Here is a 25,179-nt window from a genome sequence, read left to right on the forward strand (position 1 = left end):
ATAAGAAATTTAATTGCTTAAAAGTTGCAGTGGATTTGGAAAACAAAATAACTCAGAATTTGAGGTTCATAGAAACCCAAAGTCTTATTGATTCTACCTCCTCAAAAATCTTACAAATCCATCCATTTATCTCTAGTCCTGTTTCTACCACCACAGCCCATCCATCATCATCCCTCCCTCATCTGGTTCAGCAGGCCAGTCTCCCAGCTTGTCTCCAGGCTCTCCCCCTGCAGTCCATCTTCCACAGGTCTCACAGCCATCTTCTCTAAGTACAAATCTGACCATGCCTTTCTAGCTAAAACCCCTCACTGGCTTCTACTGCCTCCAGAATAACATTCAGCCTCCTCCACATGGCTCCAGGCCCTGCTTAATCCTGGCCTTAGTTCCATTGCATGCCCCACACCCCTACCCCAACTCCTCCCACCTTTTGCTCTTCAGCAGCCATCCCCACCCAAGAAAGAGCCTATGCAGGTCTCAGAATGAGCTTTGCGTTTTCTCAGTTTTACAGGCATTTCTCCTTTCCCCTAGGACATTCCCTTGGTAGACTTCAGAACCCTTGTCTATCCCCACCACAACTAGGTACCAGTCCCTTCCTTACCCCCACTGTGTGTCCATAGCCCTTGTGGGTTCCCCTCAGAGAATGGACCACCCTGCACTATAATGCTTGTCTCTTTCTCCCTAAATAACACAGGGATCTTTCTTTCCCTTCTTCCTCCCTCCTTTCCTTCTTTGCTCCCTTCCTTCCTTCCATCATTATCCTAGTTTCCAAAGTCTTTATTGGTAAATATGTTTTAGGAAAGAAAAATTGATCCTATTGCTTCCAAGTCTGTGCAATGAGGCACTGTGTCCAGGGATACACTAGGTGGCACTGAAAGGGACTACTGCTTTGCTCCCTTGTCACTCATAGGTCCAGTCAAAGGCACAAGACTCTAGTTACCAGTCCTTTGGGCTTAAACCACAGGCTAGTTCCTTTTCAGCACATTTTACTGAATCACTGCCATGAATGGTGCTCCTAACCACCTGATTGCAGAAGCCCCTTGGATGGTGCCTGGCTTAGATTCCACTGGATTTGTCTCCCCAAGCATCGCTGGTCCTGCCCTCACCACATTCAGCACCTCCCAGACATGGCCACAATTTTCCTTGAGTTAATGTATTTCTCCAGAAAGAAAGAATGGCCAGTCTTTCAGGTCACTATAGTGCTGCTTCAGGTGTCCATCAGAGTCCTGAAGGAACTTCATGGCCATAAGGCAGCATTCCTTCTGCTCAGAGATGTTGATGAGCCCACCCACCAGGCCACATTGCATGCTCTCCAGTGTGATGGCCATGAAGGTACAGTGAAGGATAGCATGGTCCCAGCAGCTGGGGCAGAGGGTGTGAGGGGCACACAGTGGGTGTGCTGTAGGGCTGGGCCCACACATTCCTTCTTATTCACTGCTATATCTTAATGTTCAACATAAACTCTGGTATGTGGTGGTTGATTAAAAATATGTTTACTACTAATAAAGGGATCTTTGGAGGCTTTAGATGGGAAAGCTTTTGGACTATTTGGAGCAATCTCGGTGAGAATCAGAGAGATGTGCTTTCACATATTCTCTATGGAGTCTACATTGCAAGAGGAAGACAGACAAGAGTGGGCTCCATCTCCCAGTCCCTTCTCAAGAGCAGAGCTTTCATCCCTGACCTGGCACCACACAGAGATGCAGAGATATTACCCACCCCACCCCCACCCCACACCCACACTGCTCTGTGCTGCTGATGCCCTTTGTCACCCTGGCTGCCAGTCAGGGCCCACTCCATACAGGATGCCCAGGGCCTGCTTCATGTTCTCCAGACCTTTCATTTGTAGCCAGACGAAGCTCCAACTGGGCTCAGAGCCAAAAAGAAAAGAAGATACAGTCATTCTCAATTTCCCACAAACTTGACACTCAGTTTCCATTGCAGAAAATACAAATCACCTTCCATTTTTGACATGCCAGGAAATCACAGTATCTCAGAGCCACAGGGACTCTAAGAGAACATGCAGTTTGACCTTCCTAAATTCTGCGTCTTAGTCATTGGGCAAAGGGGAAAACTGAAGTACAGAGACAGGTGGGGACTTGACCAGGCCTACTCTGAGAGTCCTTAAAGAGTGTTGGGGCCATACGCCCAGGTCTCCTGCTTCCTGGGTTCACATTCTTTCCAACCCCTAAATAGAATAATTACCTGAGAATTTACATCTGCACCCTCAAGGGATCTTTTTGCAAACTTACTCTGCTGATACACCTCCTATGACAGAGAGCTCAGCACCTCTAGGCAATCTAGATAGCTCTCAGTGTTAGAAAGGCTGCTCTCTACCTTGAGTCTGAACCTGACTCACTACCCTTTGGGAACTTGTCTGGGAACCACAGGGTCTGGGGAGATTGTGTGGAAAGAAAATAACTAGAGAGTATTGTATTCCTTGGAATACCCTAAGACAGAGCAAAGCAGACTGGCAGCCTGCCTCCTTGGAAGAAAAGTCATGAATTGGGGCAGAAAAGGAATGGGGGGTCCCCTGGACCACATTTCCCAGAAGGCTGGGGAGGGGCCACAGGTCAAAAACTTGGAGTTTGGAAGGTAGAGAGTTCTAATGGGGCAACCGGTAAAGTTGGCAAAACCTGTGATCCCTCCCCTATAACACCCTCAAACCTTTGGCAAAGTGACAAAGCATGGCAAAATTCCCAGGGCAATTAAATTTTTATAGAAAAAGGAGATGGCAATGTTTTGTGTGGGGGTCTGATAGTTTGACATGCATAGTGGAAGGTGGACTTGCCCTAAGCAGGGGCAGAGAAGCATGACGAAAAACTGTGGAGCAACCTGAGCTTCAGACTCGTCCCTAAATCTCCAGGAGCATTGCAGTCCCATGGGGAATACAAATAACATACAAAGATGGTCTGAGCCATTCATTCATCTTTTTATTCTTTCATATGACAGGCATTTATTGAGTGCCAACAATGTGCATTAGGCACTGGGGATACTATTATGAAGAGACCAGACTTGGTATCTTAGATACTCTGTCCTATATTTTTAACTAATAGGTCTTCAATGGGTATCCCACCTCTCCAAAGAGTTGCCAGTTTCTCAATGGCTGGAGCTTATAACTGCTTCCTCCCCATCACACACCCTTCTTCACACTGAGTCTCTAGTGATCAGTTTAGAGATTCATGGGTAGGTTCAATTTCATCAGCCACTTTTGTGGGTCAGTCATTTAATCAGTTAAACATAGCAATGACCACCCTGACCAGTGTGGCTCAGTTGGCTGGGCGTTGTCCCACAAAGTGAAAGGTCATTGATTCAATTCCTGGTCAGGACACATGTCCAGGTTGTGGATTCAGTCCCTGGTGGGGGTACATCCAAGAGGCAACTGATCCACGTTTCTCTCTCACGCTGATGTTTCTCTCCCTCCCCTTCTCCCTTTCTTCCCCTCTTTCTCTAAAAATAAATAACAGGTGAAAACCTAGGGTAGGTCAATAGGAGAGGCTAGTGCAGAGCAGGCACAGGAGTCTGGGGGCAGAAGACCTGGGCTTGAGCTGCATTCTCCCACTAGCCCACTGTGTGGTTAGCAAGAATGGTGATGTCCATCAGCAGCAATTAGGAAAACCTTTCTCTCACTTGATCCTCTCAACAAATTGTGAGTTCCTTGAGGCAGATTCTATTACCCCCACTGCACAGAGGAGGACACGGAGGCTTGAAGGAGTCAAGTAGGTCACCCATCATCACAGAGCTGGAGAGTGGTGGCTCCAGGATTCGAAGCCAGGTCTGTCTGGTCCCCACAGCCTCCTTTCTCTGTAACATAGTGCCCCTGGGGCACATACTCCAAGTGCTGCTGTGTTGTCTCCAGCTGACAGGAGTGGCAGAGCTGAGCTGATTCATGAACTGATGGCTCGAGCCTCCCTGTATCCCCGCCTAATGAATCTGCTGGCTCTTCTACCCAGCACCACTGGCCACTGACCAAGGAGAGGACAAGAAGGCAGGATGAAAGTTGGGGGTGGGCAGGGGAGACAGAGCAGAGGCAGACGGGAAGGTCTGAGAGCATCTATCACCAGGGCCATTTCCCCCTGGGATCTGAGTTACTTGCTATCTGATCTGCCCACGAACCAAGTTCCCATCCAAAAGTCGGCCTGCCTGACGACCTGTCAGTCACTCCCCCCGGGTGAGCTCCTTCCCAGGCTCCCACGGCCTCAGGCCTGCTGGGACCCAAACAAATGGGCCAAGCATAGCTGGGCTCTGACACGGAAGAGAAACAGCCACTCAGACGCCAACAACAGATGGGCCCATGTCTGAAGAATCCTGCTTTTGGGGCCGATTCTCTGAGCCCTTGGTCCCAGCCCTAAATTCCTTAAGCTCCTCTGCAAAGACTTACCAGGTTTTCCTGGGTTTATGAGGTGTGATTTCTTGCCCGGCATGTCTCTCCCTTCCCTGGCCTTTATCCTCACCTCAGCACGAGTCAGGAGCTCATGCCCTCATCTTATGATCAGGTTGAATTCTACTTGACTGGACATGTATGGTCACCACACACCCTTCCTCGTCACACCCTGTTGGCCCCAGAACACCTAGGACCAGGAAGAAAGAGGGCGGGAGGAACCTGGGCCAGCCAGGTGGGGTCACACTGCGGAGGTGGGATCCAGAGAGAAGGGTGACCTTTCCAATTATAAACCCTGCCCAATTGAAGTGGGAGTGGGTGCTGTTGTGATGTCCTTTTGGGCTGGCTCCTTCTCAAAAACATTCACTGAGACCTGTTTGGTGTGTGGCCCACACCGGACCCTGGTCATAGAGAAGGATCAGATACAGTCCAGCTCCTGAAAGCTTTCTAAAGGGGTGGGGACAAAAGTTCAGTAAACAAATAACTAAAAGCCAGGTAATAACTGCCCTGAGAGGGGCTGAATAGGCTCAAGGTAGAAGACAGGACTAAGGAAGAGGCATGTTAGCTTTGTAAAAAGAGTTCAGACCCTAGACTCAGACAGATCTGAGTTTAGATGACATCTTGCCTTTGTTCACTGACTTCTCTAAGTCCTGGTAACTTATCTGAAAACTGAGGTGATCATATCACCCACATCACAGCATTGTTCCAAAGACTGGACAGTAAAGTGTTTAGTACAATGCCTGGGGACACCAGGTCGAAACCTGGATGGCTTCCTGGAGGAGCCAGTGCTTATAGGACGAATACAAGCTCCCCAACTACTCAGGCATCTGACCATTTAGGAATGTTAGAATCAGTCCAGGCAACATCTTGTCTGAGAAGCCTGGTCCTGTTCCCATGTCCTGTGCAGCATTGCCCTGTCTGTCTGTCACTGCCACTGGGTGATAAGTTGTTTGAGAGCTGGGAGCCCCACCTCATTCAGCACAGCATCCATAGTGCCTGCTGCCAATGGCACTTGAGTGGGGCCCTAGCCCTGGAACAACTTACAGCCTCATGGCAGTGACAGATACACATATCTTAGAATAATTAAAGAACGCTTTTGCAGAGTAAAGTACAAGAAAAAGGGGATATAAAGAGAAGAAACAGAAGGGAACTAACATCTTAGGCCCCACTGTATGTATGATCAGATTTAATTCTCCCAAATGACTGCTGTGCATTTTATTCTCTCCCTTTTGCAGATAAGGAAATGAAAAAGCTCCCCCGTGACTTGCTAGAGATCAGGCAGCTGGAAAGTAGCAGCCCCAGGACTCCATGTCCCATTCAGGGATCTGCACGGCCCTTTCATCATTCTGGGCTAACTCCAGTTGGCCTAAGGATATTTGGCCTGAGCCTCAGGACCCAGAGGGCAGCCCCTCCCATCCACCCTCTATCCCCACCCCAGCTGTGCAAACAGACTCCAGCTGGCAGGTTCCAAGGAGAGCTGGGGGGAGGGTCTGGCAGGTCTGACAGGTCAGGGTGAGCTGGGCTTTCCTGAGAACCGCTCCCACCCCAAGGTGGCGTAGAATATATCCTCTGCAGGCTCAGGAGAGGGGATAAGAGCCCGGCTGGCTGACTCCAGGTGCTGTGATCTCAGCCCACAGGCTGACTCCAATAATAACTCCACCCTACCTCCCTGCTCCGAGTGTAATAGGGCCCCTCCCTGGTCAGCTCTCTTTTGTTGTTGTTAACTGACTGGACTCAGTACAAATCCTTGGGTCTTGCAGCAGGACCCAGGTGTGGGTGACATCAGAGGCCCTGTGCCTTCCTCTGCACCATCATGCCACTGAGTGCCCCAGGAGGGACAGAACACTGGGGAGCCCCACTGGCCTTCTCCCTCTGCCTTTCTGCCTATCCTCTCTCTGCCTCAGAGTCTTACCTTTCACAGGATTAGTTTTGTCTTCCTTCTCCTCCCTCCAGGGCCCAGGTGAGGCCAGGTGTTATTATCTGGAGGGTCTGTCACCTGTTCTGCAGCAACCCCAGGCAGGGACTGAGTGCTCCAGAAAAGACCCTTTGCAAGGAGCACTGTGCAGGGTACCTACTGTCTCACACCACTTCTTTCCAGCCTGGCACTGCAGAGTATGAGTTCCCTTAGTTGAGTGATTCTGCTTCTGAAGGATCAGATCATCCACTTCTTGGAGGAAATGGGCATGAAGATCGATTCATTCACACTAGGACAAAGCCAGACTGCTACATACACTTGGCAATGGGAGGCACATGCACTTCCCTCTATACTTGGCTCTCAGACAATCTGAAAGAGTCTTTCACATACCCCCAGAGAGTCAAAAGCCACTCTGCCCAGCATAAAGGGAAGAATAACCTTGTTTGGGGATCCCAGCATCCCTCCCCTGAGTCTGCCTGTGAACTCTTAAGTCTGAGATCAGGCCCCTGTGAATCAGAGAAGCACTACCCACAGGGGGAACCTTCCTTGATCAATAAAACACACCTACCCCTCTTAAGAGTGGAATCTGAAGAGGCAGCCAGTCCAGTCCAAAGCACATACTGGAATTCACAAAGATTCGTCAACCACTTAATAGACATTTAATGCCTACCTTCTGTGTGCTTGACCTTTGGGACAGGGCATGCATGGGGTGGCAGAGGAACAAAAGAGTTTGAAGTCAGGAAACATTGGCCTTGTTTCATTTCTCATGTCAGAGTAAGACTCAACAAACATGTTTTGCATTCCAACTTGTGTTGGCCATATTCACAGCAGTGATTTTATTTAGCTTGATACTCTATATTATATATGTAAAAGCTGGGACCCAGAAAATATGTCATTTTTCCAAGGTGACAACTCTCTCCATGAGTACATTGCAGTACTCACTTCATAGTATTCTTGTGAGGATAAATGAGTTGATTTGTGTAAAGTTCTTGGAACAGTGTCTGGCACAAAAGTAAGTGGTCAATAAACGTTACTCATAGTCAAAGTGCTTGTCCTAAATTCTGTCTATAGGAACCGCAGAAACAGAATTCAATTAACTTAAACCTCATTTTTTCTCCTACCATACCAAGCTTCTTTTGAATTTTGTTTGGATATAAACCTCTCCAACAAAGCTACTGGGTGTTAGCTCATTGCGAGGGGCATTGGGAAGTGTGAGCAGCTCTAGGTCCAGTGTTCAAAGCCCCCTGTAAACTGGCCTCCTCTCCTTTCCTAGATGCAGCTCCCCCTACTCCTTTTAGCAAAGGCTTTCCTCAGTCATATTGAATGAGAACTACTTCTCCACTGAGCTGACCACGGTTCTCCTGCTTCCAGGTCTCCAACCAGACTTAAGACTTTCAATCTGTTTCTGTGGGCTCTGGAGTTCCAGGACTTGTACCCAGGGGTCCTTCTGCTGTGATACATCTTAAGATCCATGTGATGTGAGAGATCAGCTGGCTTTCGAGTCAGAGCTATGGCACCAAGTTCCAACCTGCCACTTGGGCTCTGTGACCTTAAATGAGTTACTTAACCTCCCTGAACCTAAGTGTCCTTATCTGAAAAAGTGTATGTAGTAATTTTTATATGGATTGTATGACATGAAAGACTGTAGAGAGAAGACTCTTCTCCTTCAAGTTTTTTATTCACACCCACAAACTTCATTAAGAGAAGCAGTTTTCCCAATTTTAGTTCTCTCTTATAAGCCTTTTATGAACTCTTATGACTACTATATGTTAACCATACTGAAATCCAGTTTAAGAAGATATAAACTTAACACCAACCAAAGTATTTGGTCACTTTGAATTTCAGCTCGAAGTGGTTGATGACATGCTCAGAGAGTCTCAAATCCCATGGGAATGACCCCTGAACCTTATTGAGAATTCTGCTCAATCTTGTCTTCAGCATGTAGCCACAACCCTCTCCATCTTTCAAGGCCTGTCTTCAAGTTGAATTACAGCTGTGGCATCATCCTGTGTGTATTGTGAGCTCCTCGGAGACAGAGGCTAGATCTGATTTATCCCAGAGTCTAAGAAAACATCCAGTAAGTCCTTGAATGAATGAACCACCATGCATTTTGGCCATCCATCCTTCCAACCATCCAATCATCCATTTGTTAAGTGGGAGTTAAGGACTCTGTCTTGTATAGGGAGTTCCCCCCACCGTCAAAGATGAGAGCCTCCACCTTCTTTGTCTTCTTATGTTTTTTCTTCTCCTGGGATCCTTCTAGCTAGGTCTATCACTCTCACTGGGGCCCTCTGCCTTCTGCATTTGATTTCTAGTGCACCTTCTTCTATTCCTATCCAAGCAGGCACTTACATGCAGGTGGAATTTGGGGCTAGCACCTGAGAAGGAACAATGTTTTCTGGTCCACAGCTGGAGGCCTTTAAGGACATTTGGATGAAACATCAGCTGCTCTCTCAGCCTTTCAAGCCCTAGGGTGCCAAATCTGAGCCTAAGCAGATAAGGAAGCTAGATTTTCATGTGCACATTTGGTGTGGGGGGAAGGGAAGCTGGGGAAGGGCCAGATCTCACTTAGCCCAGAAAATCTTTCTTATCTACAAGTTCTTTGAAGTTGGGGAGCTCTCAGAGACTGGGAGCCAGAGGGGAGCCTTTTCTCCACACCCAAGTCCCCATCAGTTCTCAGCTGGAGATTCTGGGCCCAGTGCTGGAGTCATTCTGGGTCTCAGAGGCTCACAAGTCATTCATTCAACTCCGAAGCACGTCTGGGCCTAGCAAGTGCTGGGCTCTATGCTAAAGGCCAAGGAGGCTGAGATGAATTAGACCCACATGCTTATTTGCAACCACAAAAGCTTTTAAACTGCTCTTTGCCCAAGAAGGGATGCAGACATGGAAAGAGAGACAGTGTACTGAGTTCTCACAATCTTAAGTTCTCGTCTGGAATTTGCTGCCTGTATCCGATGCCTAAATGCACTTTACAATATTTAAGTAAGCAACAGAGTCTCAAGCCCCTGCTCACACATGTCCCAAGATGGGGGAAACCCCTTCCCTTACTTCTTTTCTTCTGCTACCCCAGCCCCCTGTCACAGCACTGGAGGGGCTGACTGGCAGACTGTGTTGCCTCCCTTTGAAGTAAAACAACCTGTTCTACGTGTCCTCTTACTTGTCCTAGCTTTGCCCCCACCTCTCTCCTGGGGCTGCCAGAACCACTGTGGCTGCACCTATCCCAGGACATCCCTGAAGAGAATTGGAGGCAATGTCATGTTCTTGCACAGCTCAGTTCCTAAGGATTGGTTTGGTGCAGAAATAACACTCTACCAGTGGTGAACAGGAAGCATGAGATGACTGTGGGCTGGAACCCACGAGCCCAGGAACATGCTACATGAGAAATGATTCACCTGAGCCAGAAAGGAGTTAGTCTGGGACAAACCAGAAGGCCACGGGAAGGGAGACTTGATGGGAGGTCATGCTGGGTGTTGGGAAGAAGAGAGGCTGACTTACAGACCCAGCTCTAGGGAGCACCCCAGCTAGTGAGAAAGCCTTAATCCCTCTCTTGGGCCAACAGGGGAGATAGAAACCAGTGAAAAGGAGAAAACAGAAAACAGAAGCAGCTTTCCAGCTCCCAGCCCTCTGCCCCATCCACCCTCCAGCCAGATGTGCTCCCCACCTCAAGCTCCTTCCTAAAGCATCTATTCTCAGGTTGCTAAAGTCCCTGCTTTAACAGCAGGAGGATAAGGGTGGTGCCTAGTTCATCTTTGTCTCATCCCAGCCCCACCCATCCCTGTGCTTTGTCCAGGGCCTGGGTAAGACAAAGTTTCAGTAAATGTGCACTGAACAAAACATCACACTGATTTATGCTGGTTGTTGCTGATGCAGAAGTTGTGTGTCTAGGGAGTAGGGGGTCAGCCAACTTTAGGGTCTGGAGACCCAGGTCTGAACCCTGGCTCTGTCACTGACCTAGTTTTCTCAAGGGTGACTTTGAGCAGTTTGAGCAGTGCTTTTTTCTTCCATGGGACTCAGTTTCTGTATCTAGGAGGACCACACAAGACAGCTCTAAGGCTTCTTGGACCATAAAATACACCATAGAGGTCCAGAAGGGCCCTCCACCTTTATTGGTACGTTTTATCAGGAACACCTGAGAACAACTCCTTTGTCCCAGGGCACCTCCACCAACCACCCCCCACCAACCCCAGACTATTTCTGAGCCCTGGGAACCAAAGGAGGAATGTGACCAACAGTAAGCGCAGCCAAATCAAACCCAGTCACCTTTGCTATTTAAAACTTCTCTCTCCGCGGCAGTCTGTCAAAGCTGGGAGGAGAAGCAAATCCCTACTCATTTAGGAGTCTACTTTGTGGTGGCTTTAAATTCCTCAGGATTAAGAGACCTCAGCACCAGCTTCCCACTGCCCTTTTCTCTAAATTCTCCCCGGAGGCCGCTTGGCTGATTGGAACGTTCAGCCATGTTCACCCCTCAGTGACCAGGCAGGACAAGCACCTTCTTCGGGGACACCATTAGCTGTCCCGTTTCCCAGAACTAATCCACATTGACAATTTCTGGCCCTGGCATTTCCAAGTGCCCTGAGTTCCGCAGCCCAGAAGGCCTGGATCCTCCAGGTGCCAGGGTAGCTGGGGATAAAGTTGGCCGAGGATGGAGCCAATTGAGGGTGGGTGGTGGGGCCCAGTGTTGCAAGCTTCCGAGCCCTCTCATGTTCAAGCCAGAGGAGAGCTCGGGGATAGTGTGCCACGCACCCCTGTGGTACAAACGGAAAAGTGAGGTACAGAGAGGGCATAGCACTCAACCTACGCGACTTGTCCCAAGACTGACACTTGGGATACTGAGATAGATATGTATTCATTTAACAAACACTTACAGAAAACTGACTATGTGCCAGCCACTGTTCTAAGCACTATTTAATTCTCCTAAGAACCCTGAAAGTAGGTTTTATTATCCCCAATTTACAAGTGACAAGGCTGAAACTCCAAAGAATAAAATCAGTTTTCCAGTGTCACACAGCAAATGTGACTAATTTAAGTTTGAGTCCAGGCCTGTCCTGTATTCCTTCTCTAGGCCACTTGTTCATTCAGTTGGAGGAGAGAGAAGTTAAGTCTAAGCACCATGCAGTGTCGGCAGTGGGAATCCAGGCCAGCGTAGGTCAGCTGGCCAACTCTGAGGGCGCAGGCTCATACACAGCTGGCAGATGGCCCCAAACACAGGCCTGCCCTGCAGACCCACTTCTGCCCCAGCATGGCTGAGATGCACACCTCCAGAGAACTCCATTCACTTTGCATTTAATGTGAATTGTGCCCTTGAGGTTGTGCATGGCAGCAACAGCCCGGGCTTCACCTGCCCAGGTGGCTGTCAGCCAGGTGTGAGCCTCTGACGTTCAGCCAGGGCTGCTGTCTCAGGGTGCGGACTTCTCAGCTCAGAAGGGAGGCCTTGCCAGCCCCAGAAATAACATGTGCCAGCTGCTGCAGCCCCTGCCAGTTCTGCAAGATCACGTGGAGGGCAGCCTCGGTCATATGTCTAGACAGACTGAGAATGGTGCTCGGCATCTTGGGAGAAGTTTCCTGAATTCCTTCCACCTTCGGGAATGGAAACTGAGCTAACAGGGAATTTGTTCTAATTATAGGGAAATAAGGAGAATTGAATGAGAGCTCCTCAAGGTTGAACTGCTCTGTAGGGTTCCTCCAACACTCTCCCGTTCTTCATCTCTCCAGTGAGAAAGCCCAGAGCACCAACTCTGTGCCAGCTCCTGGCTGGGCTTTGGGCACAGAGAGGGTTAGACCAGGGCTCTGCCTTGTTTATCAGGACTGCTCATCTCGTGGAGCGGCAACCATGAACCCACGAGCTCAGCCCACAAGGGCATAGGTGCCATCAACAAGGAAGCTTGGGAGTGGAGGACAGCAACCAGGCACAGGTATCCCCAAGACAAAGTGCCAGTTGAGATCCTTCTCCCCACCCTGAAGGGCCCAGCTGAAATGTTACCTCCTTCAGGAAATCTGATTCCTTCAGGACACTCTTAGCAGTTAACACTTAATGGTCACTTAACACTTACCCATTCAGCAAATACTGACCGAGGATAGAACAGTGAGCAAGAGAAGTGAGCTGCATACTCTGGAGTTTATGGCTGCTCCCTTTTATAAGGAGTCTTTGCACACATTTCACCCAGAAAACCATCTCAGAGGGGATGTGCCTGAGTGTGTATGCACGTGTGTGTGGTTTCTTGCTCTTAAGCATTTCCCAAGTTTCTTTCAAAAAGTAGCCAAGAACCTAATGTCCTGCATCAGGTATGCATGTCTGAATCCTGAATTTGTCCCTGTGTGATCTTCAGCAAGCTACTCAACATCTTTGCGTCTCAGTTCTATTGTCAAGTTGGTGCAGTGATAGTAACAGGAGAAGGCTGTGTGGATTAAAGAAAGTAATCCACGTTAATTGCTTAACCTAGCACTTGGCTGGTGGTGTCTTTATGAACAGGGAGAGTTCTACTGCCAGTCCCAATGGCCCACAGCATGTCAAACAGTCCCTGTGCTTAGTGAGCACTTTACAAATGCTGGTGCTTGACTGCTCTTTGGCAGATAATGGAGAGTAGATATATGGGGTGTTTTATAAAAAATTATCATGGTAAAATACATATAACAAAAGTTGCCATTCTAACCACTTATAAGTGAACAATTCAATGACATTAAATACAGTCATAGTGTTGCACAACCATCACCACTATTTATCAATATCTTAGGAACTTTGACATCATCCCAGACAGAAACGCTGTGCCCACTCAACAATGACTCACTCTTTTCCCTCCCCGCAAACCCTTGGTAACTACTGTTCTACTTTCTGTCTCTATGCCTATTCTAGGCACCTCATATAAGTGGAATCATACAATATTTGTTCTTTTATCTGAATTATTTCACGTATCAGACTGTTTTAAAGGTTCATCATGTTGTAGCATGTGTCTGAATTTTTGTTTCTTTTAAAGGCTAAATAATATCCCATTATATGTACATATCACATTTTGTTTATCCTTTCATCTGTTTATGGATATTTGGGTTGCTTCCACCTTTTGGTTATTGTATTATAAATTGTGCTGCAATAAGCATAGGTATACAATTATTTTGGGTATTTTCTAACAAGTAAAATTGCTGAATCATATAGTAATTCTGCATTTAGCTGTTTAAGGAACCACCATACTGTTTTCCCCAGCAGCTGCATCATTTTACAATCCCACCAGCAATGTCATATGGTCTTGAACTAAGTTAGAAAGGTGTAAGATGGACTCACAGGGTACCTGGCACCCTTCTGCAGAGACCTTCCCCAAAACAATGGAAGCAGAGTGGTGACAAACTGGGGCAAGCCCAAAGAGGTGCTTAGCATGGGGAGGGGACTGAAACTACACTGAGGAGAAGGGTGGAAGGGCCCAGAGTGTGGGGTCTGGCGAGAAGGCCCAGACGATGTGATGGCCGCTGTGTGTGTCCACCATGCTGCCTGGGGGCAGAGTGGGCAGCCCCACAGCCACAGTGAATCCAGTCATGGCAATCTAGAGAGATTAAATTCATTCAACTGAGGAAGGCTTTCAGAGAATCAGAGCTTTCCAGCAATGTGAATGGAGGGATTTCCATCACTGGAGGTGTGCAAGAAGTGACTAATATCCTTTTGCATAGGAAGATAAAGGCCATTGGATTTGTACTGAATGGCCTCTGTGAACCTATAGAGCAGTGTGTTCTGAAAGTCTGTGATTCAAAAATTCCGTGGCTGGATTCCATCTGAGCCCATTTGCAGGCCAAAACTCTGTAACTTGCTATTCCTTCCTACCCAGATGAATTCTACCCTGCCTTCCCTGAGACCCCATATTACTATTGGCATAGATGCTGCTCAGCCCTAGCAGGGGTGAGCTTCACTTCTATTTGCCAGTGAGGATATTATGTGATGCCTTAAGTTCCTGTGGCTCCTGTCTACCTTTTCTATTTGAAAGAATACTTTGGAAATAGTGCAAAGAGTGAGGAAAAAGGGCTCTCCTGTCTAGTCTGCAAGGGCCTTCAGAGTCTACCCCACTCACCACCTCCCCCATGTCCCCTCCCAGCCTCTTGCCTAGGCACAGAGCTGATGTTGTCTCCTTCTCTGCTCAGCTCAGCCTTCCTGCTCCAGCCATTCTCTCTCCTGCACCCTCTCTCTTGCCAACCACTCAGCGTATGCTCTTGGCCAAGCCTACTTCCTGAGATACCTCTGATTCTCTCTACCTACACAAATCCTGCCATCTATTTTTGCTCATCCAGATTTCCCTTCCTATAGAAAGCCCACAGGGATCTCCTTCCAAGGCTTTGGGCACTGGGGTACCCCTTAAGACAGTCCTTCATAGATGTCTATTAAGTACCAACTTGGCCCCTGGACTATATCATACACCTCAATAAAGAAAGGCAATGTCTTTGCTATCAATAAACTTACACTGTAGCAGGGAACACAGAAAATAAACATGGAAACAAATAAATACATAAAATCACTGGAAGAGGCACTATTTCTGCAAAGACAATACAATTGAGGATATAATGGAGGCTACTTTAGATAGAATGGTCAGGATGGACCTCTCCAAGAAGTGGTATACGAGACAAGACCTGAATTATGAAAACTGCCAACCATGAGAGGATCTGGGGGGTGGGGCAGGGGGAGACATCCAGGGATGTATGAAAGCAAAAGTCCCAGAATAAGTTCAGTTTATTTAAGGAACAAGAAGGTGGTCACTATGGCTAGAATATGGAAAACAAGGCAGAGAGTGGATGCTGTGACAATAGAGAGACAGGCAGGGAAGATGATGCTAACCATGGAGAAGTTTGCAATGGGAAGCCATGGGAAGGTTTTAAGCACAGAAGTAATAGGATCTGATTTATGATGTACAGAAGATCACCCTGTCTGCCAAGTAGAGAATGGCTTGTAACAGGGAAAGATGCAAAGCAGCAAGACCAATTAGGAGCCTACTGGAGTAGAACAGTCAACAGATGATGGTGGCTTGGACCTGGGAGGTAGCAGTGCAGATGGTGAGAAGGGCCAGGTTGCAGATATATTTTGGAGGTCCAACTACCTAAGGATGGGGAGGAGGATGACCTGACAGAGAAGACAACACTTCTCTGGGTTGTTGGGTTGTAGAGAAAGATGAAGTGTTCTCCAGATAGAGAGAGAAAAAAGAACATTTCAGGCAGTTTTTTTAAAAAGCTGCAGAGGCAAAAACATGGATGGTGTTTTCAGCTTGATGGCCGGAAATGGCATGTACTGATGACTTTTCTGAGAAGACAAGTGAGAGCTCAGATAGATAAGTACATAAAGGTCTTGAGCATCATGGGAAGAGCTTAGACTCTATTTCTTGTTGGTCATATGGGGACACTGAAGGTGCTAGCACATAAGAGTTTTACCATAAATGTTTATAGAAGGACCACCCATAGGGGCCCCAGCACTGGTAGCTGTGCAAAATGCTTTCACAGGTATTTCATGGGATTCCTGCTGGAACAGTCTGATGTTTAGCAACTGTAGATTTTCCTCTCCCCATACCAAAGGCAACTGGGTGCCTAGGCTGAGCTCTGTTCTAGGATGTCATCTGTCTATGAGTTCTCTGGGCATTAGATACCTGGAGCCAGGTGGCCACAGGCTGGTAGACAAGCATTCAGTTATGGATTCCAACCAAACTTTATTGACCTTATATACCTTAGCAGGTCATGCCCAGGCTTATCCACAGATAGGATAAGCCCAACCCCATGCACCTGTTCTATTTTTGCCAGCTAGGACCAACAGAAGCTTCTGGACACAATTCCTCATAGAATTTTATCACTCACTTTTCCAAGATTTTAGAGAGAGATTGATGTGTTCACCCTAGCCATGGCTTGCTTTCCCAGAAGCTGCTTGACTTTATGCAGACACCTTGCCCTGGGCCTCAGTTTCCCAGTCTGGAAAGGGGAAAGATTGAATTTAGAGACCTAAGGTGTTTTCCAGCTACAGAACCCTCTGACCTTTTTACTTTGCTCCCTTTCTGCTCAGGACCTGTTTGCTTTTTCATTCTTCATGTAGGAGAACAAAGCCATAGTGTTTGGATAGAGCCTATTCCATGATTGGTCTCAGTCCCCTGGGGCTCAGAGCCCATTTGGATTCCACTGAGAGGAAAAGCAGAATCCTACAAGGGTCTGCTCTGCCCATGCATTCTGGAAAGCTCTTAAAAAGCCTGAATTCCCAGCCCACACACTAGAGTGAAGCCGTCCTCCCTTTGAAACTTAAGAAAGTTGCAGGCACAGCCATTTACCTGTCACATGTTTTTCATAATTTCCCTGGCACCTTTGCTAATCATTGAAGTGGGTTTTGGCCAGCAGCAGGGCGAGGTCCAGGTCTGAGGCGGACGTGCTGGACCGCAGCTCGTGCAGAGGAGGAGAATTGGAGCCGAGATCACACAGGGCCCCTCCTGAGGGTGTCCAGCCACAGGGGTCTGCTCATGAATATTTGGGGAGGGCTGCTGAAATCCAGGAAGTAAGCTGAGTTGCAGGAGGACAGAACAGATGTTGCATTGGGAAGTCATGTCAGTGAGTTTCTGTGAGTCCAGCCCTGCATGGTATAAGGAAGAATGAAGAATTAGAGAGGGGTTAGAAGATACTGAGCAACTCAGGACTGATGGGGGATGCAAAGCACCTGATATGTTCAGGTAGCCATAAAAACCATATTTTATCCCTTCACTAACAGAGATCAGTGTGTGTGCTGTGCCAGGCACTGGGGCTGCAGTGTACGACATCAACCCAATCTTTTCCTTCCCAGAAACACAGACTAACTGGACATGAGCATGTGGTTCCAGCTGCACACATTCAGGAGAAGGGGACCTAAGTGTGACCATGGATGACTACTCAGAAGACTCTCTGGAAGTGGTGACATGCCAGGCACACCAGGAAAGACACAAAAGAAATAAATGGCTCTGCAGCACTGGTGTGAAGAGCTTGGACTTTGGACCAAATGGGCTTTGTTTCTCATCAGTAAAGTGGGAAATGAAGTAAGGAGGAAACACACCTGGTTTGAAGTGGGATGTCTTGAAATAGTTGGGAGGGTAGAGGGTAGGAATGAGAAAAAGTCTGGGGGAGAAAATCTCTAGTGTGGCTTTCCCCCCAGCCTTGCTTGGGTCCCCCCGCCCCCACCACCCCATGCATGGCCAATGTTGGAGTAGGCAGGGTCTGGGTCAGCACTCCGGGTCCTGGTGGCCTGTTTTCCCTGAGCTTCCTGAGGCATCAGTGCCTACAGGAGGTTCTGTGGATTTCCACAGGCCAGAGTGCCCCACTCGAAGGCTCACATCTCTGGAACTTGAGTTATTGGCCAAGCTCAGGCCGTGGGAGGGAAAGAGAAGTGCTGCATTGGCAGGATTTGATGGGATAATGGGACTCCAGGGTGGAAAAGAAAAATAAGAAAAGGATTTCTGTTGTAGCTTGTTTGTAGAGAGCTGCAGATCTCAAAGCATCCCCTTCCCACCTCCCCACCCCAGGTTTTGCTGGAGAACTAGCTTCAGGATCTGACCAGCAAAGACATGCTTCCTCCAGGAAGCCTTCTTGGTTGGCTTGGTCCCTTAGGAGCCCTCAGTCCTCCAACCCTGTGTGTCCGGCTGTGGTCTCACCTTCATATGCCAAGTACAGCAGTAAGTCTTCACTTAACTCCATGGATAGGTTCTTAGAAACTGATTTCAAGCGAACCAGTGTATAACAAAACTGATTTTACCATAGGCTAATTGATATAAACAATGGTTAAGTTTCTATATATCTTATTTCTGGTCATAAAAAGATCACCAAACTTCTAAATAAATAAAGACCCCAAACTCTTCTAATATTAAACATTGAAATAAATGTGAGCTATCCATACATTTAAGAAAGATTAATAAAGAACAAGTAAGAAGATTCTTTTTTAACCTGTTTACTTCAGGTCAGGGTCGAGGGTTCCAGAGCCCATCCTAGTAAGCCAGGGCACAAGGCAGGAGCCCACCCTGGATAGGACACCCTTCCAGTGAAGGGCCAACTACACCCACAGCCACACTCACTCAGTCTAGGGTAATTTAGACACATCAACTCACCCAACACACACATTGTTGGGATGTGGGAAGAAACCAAGAGTACCAGGGGGAAACCCACACAGATGTGGGGAGACTATGCAAACTCCACACAGATGGTGGCCCTGCCTGGGAAGTATTTTTTTTTCTATCAACATTAACAACAAAATGACTTTGAAGGAAAATATGTTATTCAAGGACCTGCTATATTTGTAGCATGCTCTGTTTGGTACAGTGCATTTTTTGACTCAGATTGTAAGCTTCCACCAGAAAAGGCAAAAGAGAGAGGAGAAAACACAGATTTATTGAGCCCTGTAGACCTTGCCCTGGGCTGAGCACCTCTTATACGTTGTCTTGCTCACATCTTGCAATCCCTTTCAAGGTAAGGACCACTATCTCCATTTTATCAATGAAGAGCCTAGATCTCAAATAAATGGAAGTTCTAGGATTGGAACCTTAGTCTGCTGAACTCTGAAGCTTATTTAGTTCTACTGTATCAAAGCAAGTTCCTCTGTGGAAAAATGTATACATTCTGTGGTGAAATGAGTTTGGAAAATGCTGCATGTTAAGCATTCCTCTTGAGTCCCCCAATCCACAGTAGTATATTTCAGGCTCTGAGAGGTCCTGCCAAGAAGATTTCTGTCCTATTTTACTTAGTCTAGCCCTCCCAGAAGGACACCTCAGTCACATGCTAGCTGCTGACATCCCTTGGGGCCCCTGAGCATGCACTTTGAGATACCCTATCTATAACACAAAGATCACCAAAGCAGGGGGGCTCAGAAACAAGCTCTCTGAGGAACTGAAGGTGGGCTGTGTGGGCTGAACCAGATGTGAATGAGAGAGAGTAAGAAGAAGAACAGATGCGGTGGGGGTGATTGTGATGAGAGGTTGGGACAGGGAGGGCCAGCCCCAGCAGAATCCCAACATTGTAAGTACCTGAACTGTAAATGTCTTCTCTGACCACAAAAGTCTGTCTTTAAAGCCAGAAGTACTGAGTCATTCTAGTTATGCTATTGGGCATCGCAGGCAGGAGGCAGTAGTTGAAATGAATGTCTGCCTCTGTTGCCTAAGGAAACAGGCAAAACGCAGCATGAGGGACTTCAGTTAGGCTTTAGTTAGGCTCCTAGTAGAAGAGTCCAGGCAGTCCTCTGTAAAGCACGTGCATTATCCTGCCACCACCCCTTTGCATACATTCCCTGCCCTGAAATGACCTTCTCTCTGCACATCTCCACCTTGCCAGCCTCCACTATGCAGTGTGTCCGCCAGCAAGACTGAAGACGCCATGCTTCCTGCCTTTTCTGAAATCAGGAAGTCCCAAGCCATTTCCCATGCCAAAGGAGATGCTGGAGACTTAAGATACCAACATCAGGCCCTGGAATGCTAGTACCAAGATTAGGCTATGACACGGTACTGCCAAATTCTGCTCAGGACTGAGCACGCCTGGGGCAATATGCACTGGTGTGCCACTGCAGAGTGACAAGCACTGCCGTGTCCAAGCTGCCCACATGGAGGCTCCTGGAAACTGTCAGATGAGACACAGGTGAAGAAAGAAGTGGGGGTATTTATGGATGGGAGTGCAATCAAAATCTTCCAGTAATACCCCACACTTGTCTACAGGGGTGTGTCTGGTCCCCAGACCAGCAGCATCCGCATCACCTGGGAACAAGGTAAAAAAGCAGATTTTGCATGCCGCCCCTCCCATACCAACTGAGTCAGAAACTTCAGTGCAGTCTAGTCAAGCGTTTTAATAAGGCCTCCTGGTGATTCTGAAGCACGCTAATGTTTGAGAACCACTGACCTGGAATTATTCCTGTTATGATAATTGCTCCTCAGGAGAAATAGCTTTAATCTCCCCTGTTGTGGACAGTGGCTCAGAGAGGACATCTGTTCCACACTAGGACTCACAGTGAATAAGCTGCAGAGTTGGGGCTCCCAACACCAGTCCTTCTCAAGCTTCCCGGCAGGCAGGCAGGCAGAGCAGGGTGCCCAAGGTGCTAAGAGAGCTGCTTGCCTCGGCCCCAGAGAAAGCATTAATTGGCTCATTAATAGCTGTGATTAGAGAGAATGGAGAAGCCTTTATCTTTGAAGTGCTAGGCTGCGCACTAGAAGTTCATGCAGGGAGCTTGCTGTGGCTAATTAAAGCTGAGCTATGTTTCCTGTCAAGAGCCCAGAGTGTTAAGGGCTTCAAGCGAGAAAAATTAAGCTCCCATTTCATTCAGGGGTAACGGACAGAATCAGTAGAAAGAAGATGAGAAGAAGGGGCCTTTTCAAGGGGCAGGGCCCCTGGGCTGGAGGCAGGGCTCTGGGTCTCTTCTGAAGTATGTGACTGAGGACATACTGCTGGCTTTGGGGGGACTTGGGGGTTTTCACATTCCCACAGTGGTAACCCCAGGTCTGGCATTGTCTTCATTCTCATTTTTTATGTTTTGTTTTCTAGCATTTCAGCATCTGGCCTCTGATTGCCCCTGCCTAGGTATGTGAATGGAAGTGGAGAGGGAGGCCTGGGTGGCAGTCCTGGCAGTAATGTGACTTTGGGGGCTCTAAGGTTCTAGTCCCAAAAGTCATAATCACTGCAGGCTCTCAGAGTTAAAACTATAACCACTATGTTGTCAGCCGCCTTTTTGGAGTCCTTGCTAAGTGCCAGAGAGGGGGCTGGATGTTTTTGCATTATCTCATATAATGCCCTCAGCCATCGTACAGAAAATGCACAAGGTACAGCTGTGTGAATTAGCGACTTGCCCAAAGACAAATGCAGCAGAGCGAAGGATCAAATCCAGCTATAGCTGAATCAAAGTCCTTTGTTCTTAACCACCAACACTGCCAAACTTTCCTGATCTTTGAACTTCCTTTCTTGGGGCCTGGGTCATTTCAAGTTGAGAATGCTAATGTCACCTCATCTTCCCACCTGGGGAGGGAACCTGGGACCTCTCATCCCTTCTTACCCTTCTCCCCATCACCACCCCACTCCACATCAGGGGGTGCCTGAGGGCAGAACCCGTTTTGAGGACACACTGTGGTGGGGTTAAAGGGTCAAACAAGACCCCAGCTATGTGGTGTCTAGTTTGCAGAGATGATCTTTCTGAACCAGAAATCAAGACATGTGGTCTAAAAAATGGCCCATTCTTATTTGATTAACTCATTTCTCTGAAAAGTTTGATCAAAACAAATCATAGAAAGTTTGTGAGGATATCTAACCTTTAGTGAAAAGGATATTACATTAAAATAAGTACAAAGACTGGCTCAAAACTTGTATTTTGGTTCAAATAAGACCCAGATAGTTTAAATGAGCACTATCTCAGAACACCTGGAGTACATCTTTGTATTTCCAAATAGCTGAAGGCCTCCCCTTCTTCAAGGCGTAAGGGAAATGCCCCCTTCTCCATGGATCTGTCTCCTGCCCCCCACCCCTCAGTTCCCTGCCACACTCTCTTTAATGGCCTATTTCAGCATTGAATGTGGGCTTGCCCATCCCTACCTCCCAACCAGTCCTGCAATTCTCAGAAACAGTCCCAGTCATCTCTGCCTCCCCAGAGCCCAGGCTGAGTGAACAAATGAATGAATGACCATTTTGTTTCTTGAGCTAGAATTCATCTCCTGCTCCCATTACCCGCTCCCCTCCGCCCGGGCTTTGTGCCTTCCTCAGGTCCTTCAACACAGCTGTGATTATGAGTCTCTGTTTCTGCCCTCACCCCTAGAGGTGATAAGTGTGTCCAGGGCAGGGACCAGGACTAACTTGCCTCTTATCCCAAGTGCTAGGGGTGCAGAATTGGGGAATGGTGCCCAAGAGACCTAAGGAAGGACTCATGGAAAGAAAGAATGACCAAGAGAATAATAACTTGCATCTAACCAAATTTGCCTTAGAAATGCTCCTTCCCTGACAAAGATTTAACCTGTATATGTGAACCCACCCATCCTCAGCCCTGCCCTCTTCTCAGCAACCTAAGTCAAATTCTAATGGGTGGAAGGTAGGGCTGGGGCACAGTCAAGCTGGCAGCTCTGGCAGGGCAGAGGGTTCAGGGCCACATCACTGCTATCACCTAGACTTCCTTCACATGCCTGTGGGGGAACCACCCCCAGCTCTCCAACCTGCTCAGCAGCTCACAGCTTCCCTTGGTTTACTGGGTTCCTCAGAAGTCTGCATGCTTTGACCCAGCACAGTAGAGAGGAAAACACACAGAGAAGCCTGGCTGCCTCACTGATGTTTCTGCTCCCTCCACATGCCCCCACCCCATGAAATGGGGTGATAATAGCAATGCCACCTGCAGAGAGTAGTTGAGATACAGAGCATAGTAGCCAATGGGATGGGCAGTAAAAATCATTATGGTGAACCCTTGGGTGGCATTCTGCCCATGATGGCTTCCATCAAAAGTGGTATGGTATGTGAAGAGTAAACAGACCAAATCACACTTTCCTGACCTTACCTGACTTTCTTCGTCTTCTGGAGTTGATGGAAGCAACCTGGTACTGCATAGAGAGAGGGGGCTCTACCTATCAACAGGGGCAACATGAGACCCACTTCCTAAGCACATAGTCCACACATTAGACACATCCACACATATTACTTTATTACTTTTCACAGTCAATATTCAGAGGGATTAACCCCCTGGAAAATATGAGGGGAAATGAGACCAGAGACACTCAAAGAGGAAAAGTTAAATGCCTCTTGTTAATCTCAAAGTTCAAGGCTCAGCCAGACTTGAAACTCAGGACTCGCTGACCCCACACTCTCGTACTGCCTCCTCCACACCACAGACATCCATTCAGCCGCATCTCAGACTTGCACTTGCTCTGTTTCATCAGGAAAGTGCTTCCTGCTCTGCTTGCTGAGGTCCTACTCACCCTTCAAGGTACTATTCAGGCCCAGTCTGCTCAGTCATGTCCATGATCTGAGTAGGGGGCCTACTTCCATGACCCCGCAAATGATACCTCCTATTCCTGTTATAACTGGAATCAGGTAGTAGCATGGATTGTAGCCTGCCTTCAATTGGAAAGGACTGCATGAACCTGGCCCTCTCCTTCCAGATTGGGATCCTTGGGGAAACAGAACCTGTAGTCTACTCATCTCTATGTTCCTCTGCACCACCCAGCCATGCAGCTTTGTTCAGGACCCTGTGCAAAAGAGGGACACAGAGCAGATGTATCTACTAATGGGTATCTTCTCCAGGCCTGTTTCCTCAGTGAGTGGTTGGTGAGTTGGACTAAATCACTGGTTCAAAAAGGCCAGGGTATAAATCCTACATAAGCCACCTGCCCCATTGCCTCTCTGACTTCATCTCTTATATTCCAGCAGTGCTGATCTCCTCATTCTTCTTTTAAGACATCAGTCAGCTCTGCCTCAGGACCTTTGCACCTGCTATTTTCTCTACCTGGCATGGTCTTTCTCCAGATTTCCCCATGGTCCCCTTCTTCACTCCTTCAGGTCTTCTCTTTCCTGACCACACTATTCAAAATCATGCCACCCTCCTCCCTCAGAATTCTCAGCTTCCTTCTTCTACTTTATTTGTCTTCATTGCATTTTATGAGCATCTCACATTTTTAAAGAAATTCTAAGTTGTCAGCTAGCTACCTTGGACTTACCTAAAAAGCTGGTTTAAAAATGCAGATACATGGTCCCTAAATCAAGGTCTCAGGGGAGGAGACTATTTGCATTTTATAAAATCTCTCCAGGTGTTTCTGATGCACAGGCAGAGTTGGGAACTGCTGTGAAAAACCACTGGAACAAACTTAAGTCCCCCCAAGCCTCAGCCTCAACTTTGGCCTTTATTCTACCCCTCCCCTATTGCATTGTCCCTCAAACTACACAGAATTCTGCTGCTCTCTGACCATACCATCCATTTTGTACTTCTGTCCAGCCTTTGCCCATACTCTCTTCTCTACTCTAACTGTCCCTTCCAGAACTTCCAGCCTACCACTTTCTGAGAAGCCTGTCTGCTCCCTTTACCTACCCCCCCCCAAGTCAGAGCCCCTAATTTTCTCCTCTGTACTCAGAGGACCATGCACATATCTTTGGTAAAGGATTTATCACACTATCTTGTCATCAATTTTTCCAGTGCATGTCCTTCTCTGTAGACCATGACTTTGAGTAAGGCAACAGTGGAGTCAGATTGGTTGGTATTCCCAGTGCCTAGCACAGTACTCAGTATACAGTTAGTGCTTTGTAAATGCTGTGTGTGAGTGAAAATCCTAATGAATGCATAGTTGGTTAGGCACATACATGCTTGGCAAAGTCAGAAGTTGTAAGGTTAATATAATTTGTCTTCAAACTGACCCAATGTCTTCCAAGTTCATCTTAGCACAGCTGACCATTGATTATAGATCATGTCTGTTCCTAGGACAGACCCTGACAAGCAACCTCCTACCTGCCTATCAATGAGTGACCCAACTTAGCTGGGCAGACTTCCCCTCCTGGAGGGCCTTGCTCTGTCCCAACCAGAGCAAGGAATACAAGCCTTCTGCTACAAAGGTTCTTAGACATCAAATCAGCCCTAGGGAGATCATTTGTTCATGGTGAGGACTTTTTCTTACCTCCCCAAGTCTGGTGACAGGTACTCAGCCCTGTCACCTGGATATAAAGGCATTTATCCCTGATGGTGCTCTAAGCAGAAAGGAACAACAACATCACACACACATGCATACATGCCCGCACTTACAGGAAGATCTATAGTTTGGCATGGACTATCAGAGGTCATTGGATACAGCATCTTCACTCTTCAGGTGGACTGAGAAGGCCAGAGAGATCAGACACTTACTGAGGTCACTGAGCCCTTGCAGAACTCAACCCCTTTTAGTGGGAGGTTCCCACCCTGCCATCCTTCCCCACCTCTCACCCCTTGCCTGCCAGAGAA

General features: G+C 47.7%; 1 pseudogene; it reads right to left on the minus strand.

Annotated features, from left to right (window-relative positions):
• Positions 1-991: 991 nt before the first annotated feature.
• LOC123830611 lies at positions 992-1,822 on the minus strand (annotated as a pseudogene).
• Between the last annotated feature and the right edge of the window lie 23,357 nt (positions 1,823-25,179).

The sequence above is a fragment of the Phyllostomus hastatus genome, unplaced genomic scaffold, assembly GCF_019186645.2.
Source record: "Phyllostomus hastatus isolate PE091 unplaced genomic scaffold, TTU_PhHast_1.1 phas_contig_147, whole genome shotgun sequence".
Taxonomy (NCBI): Eukaryota; Metazoa; Chordata; class Mammalia; order Chiroptera; family Phyllostomidae; genus Phyllostomus; species Phyllostomus hastatus.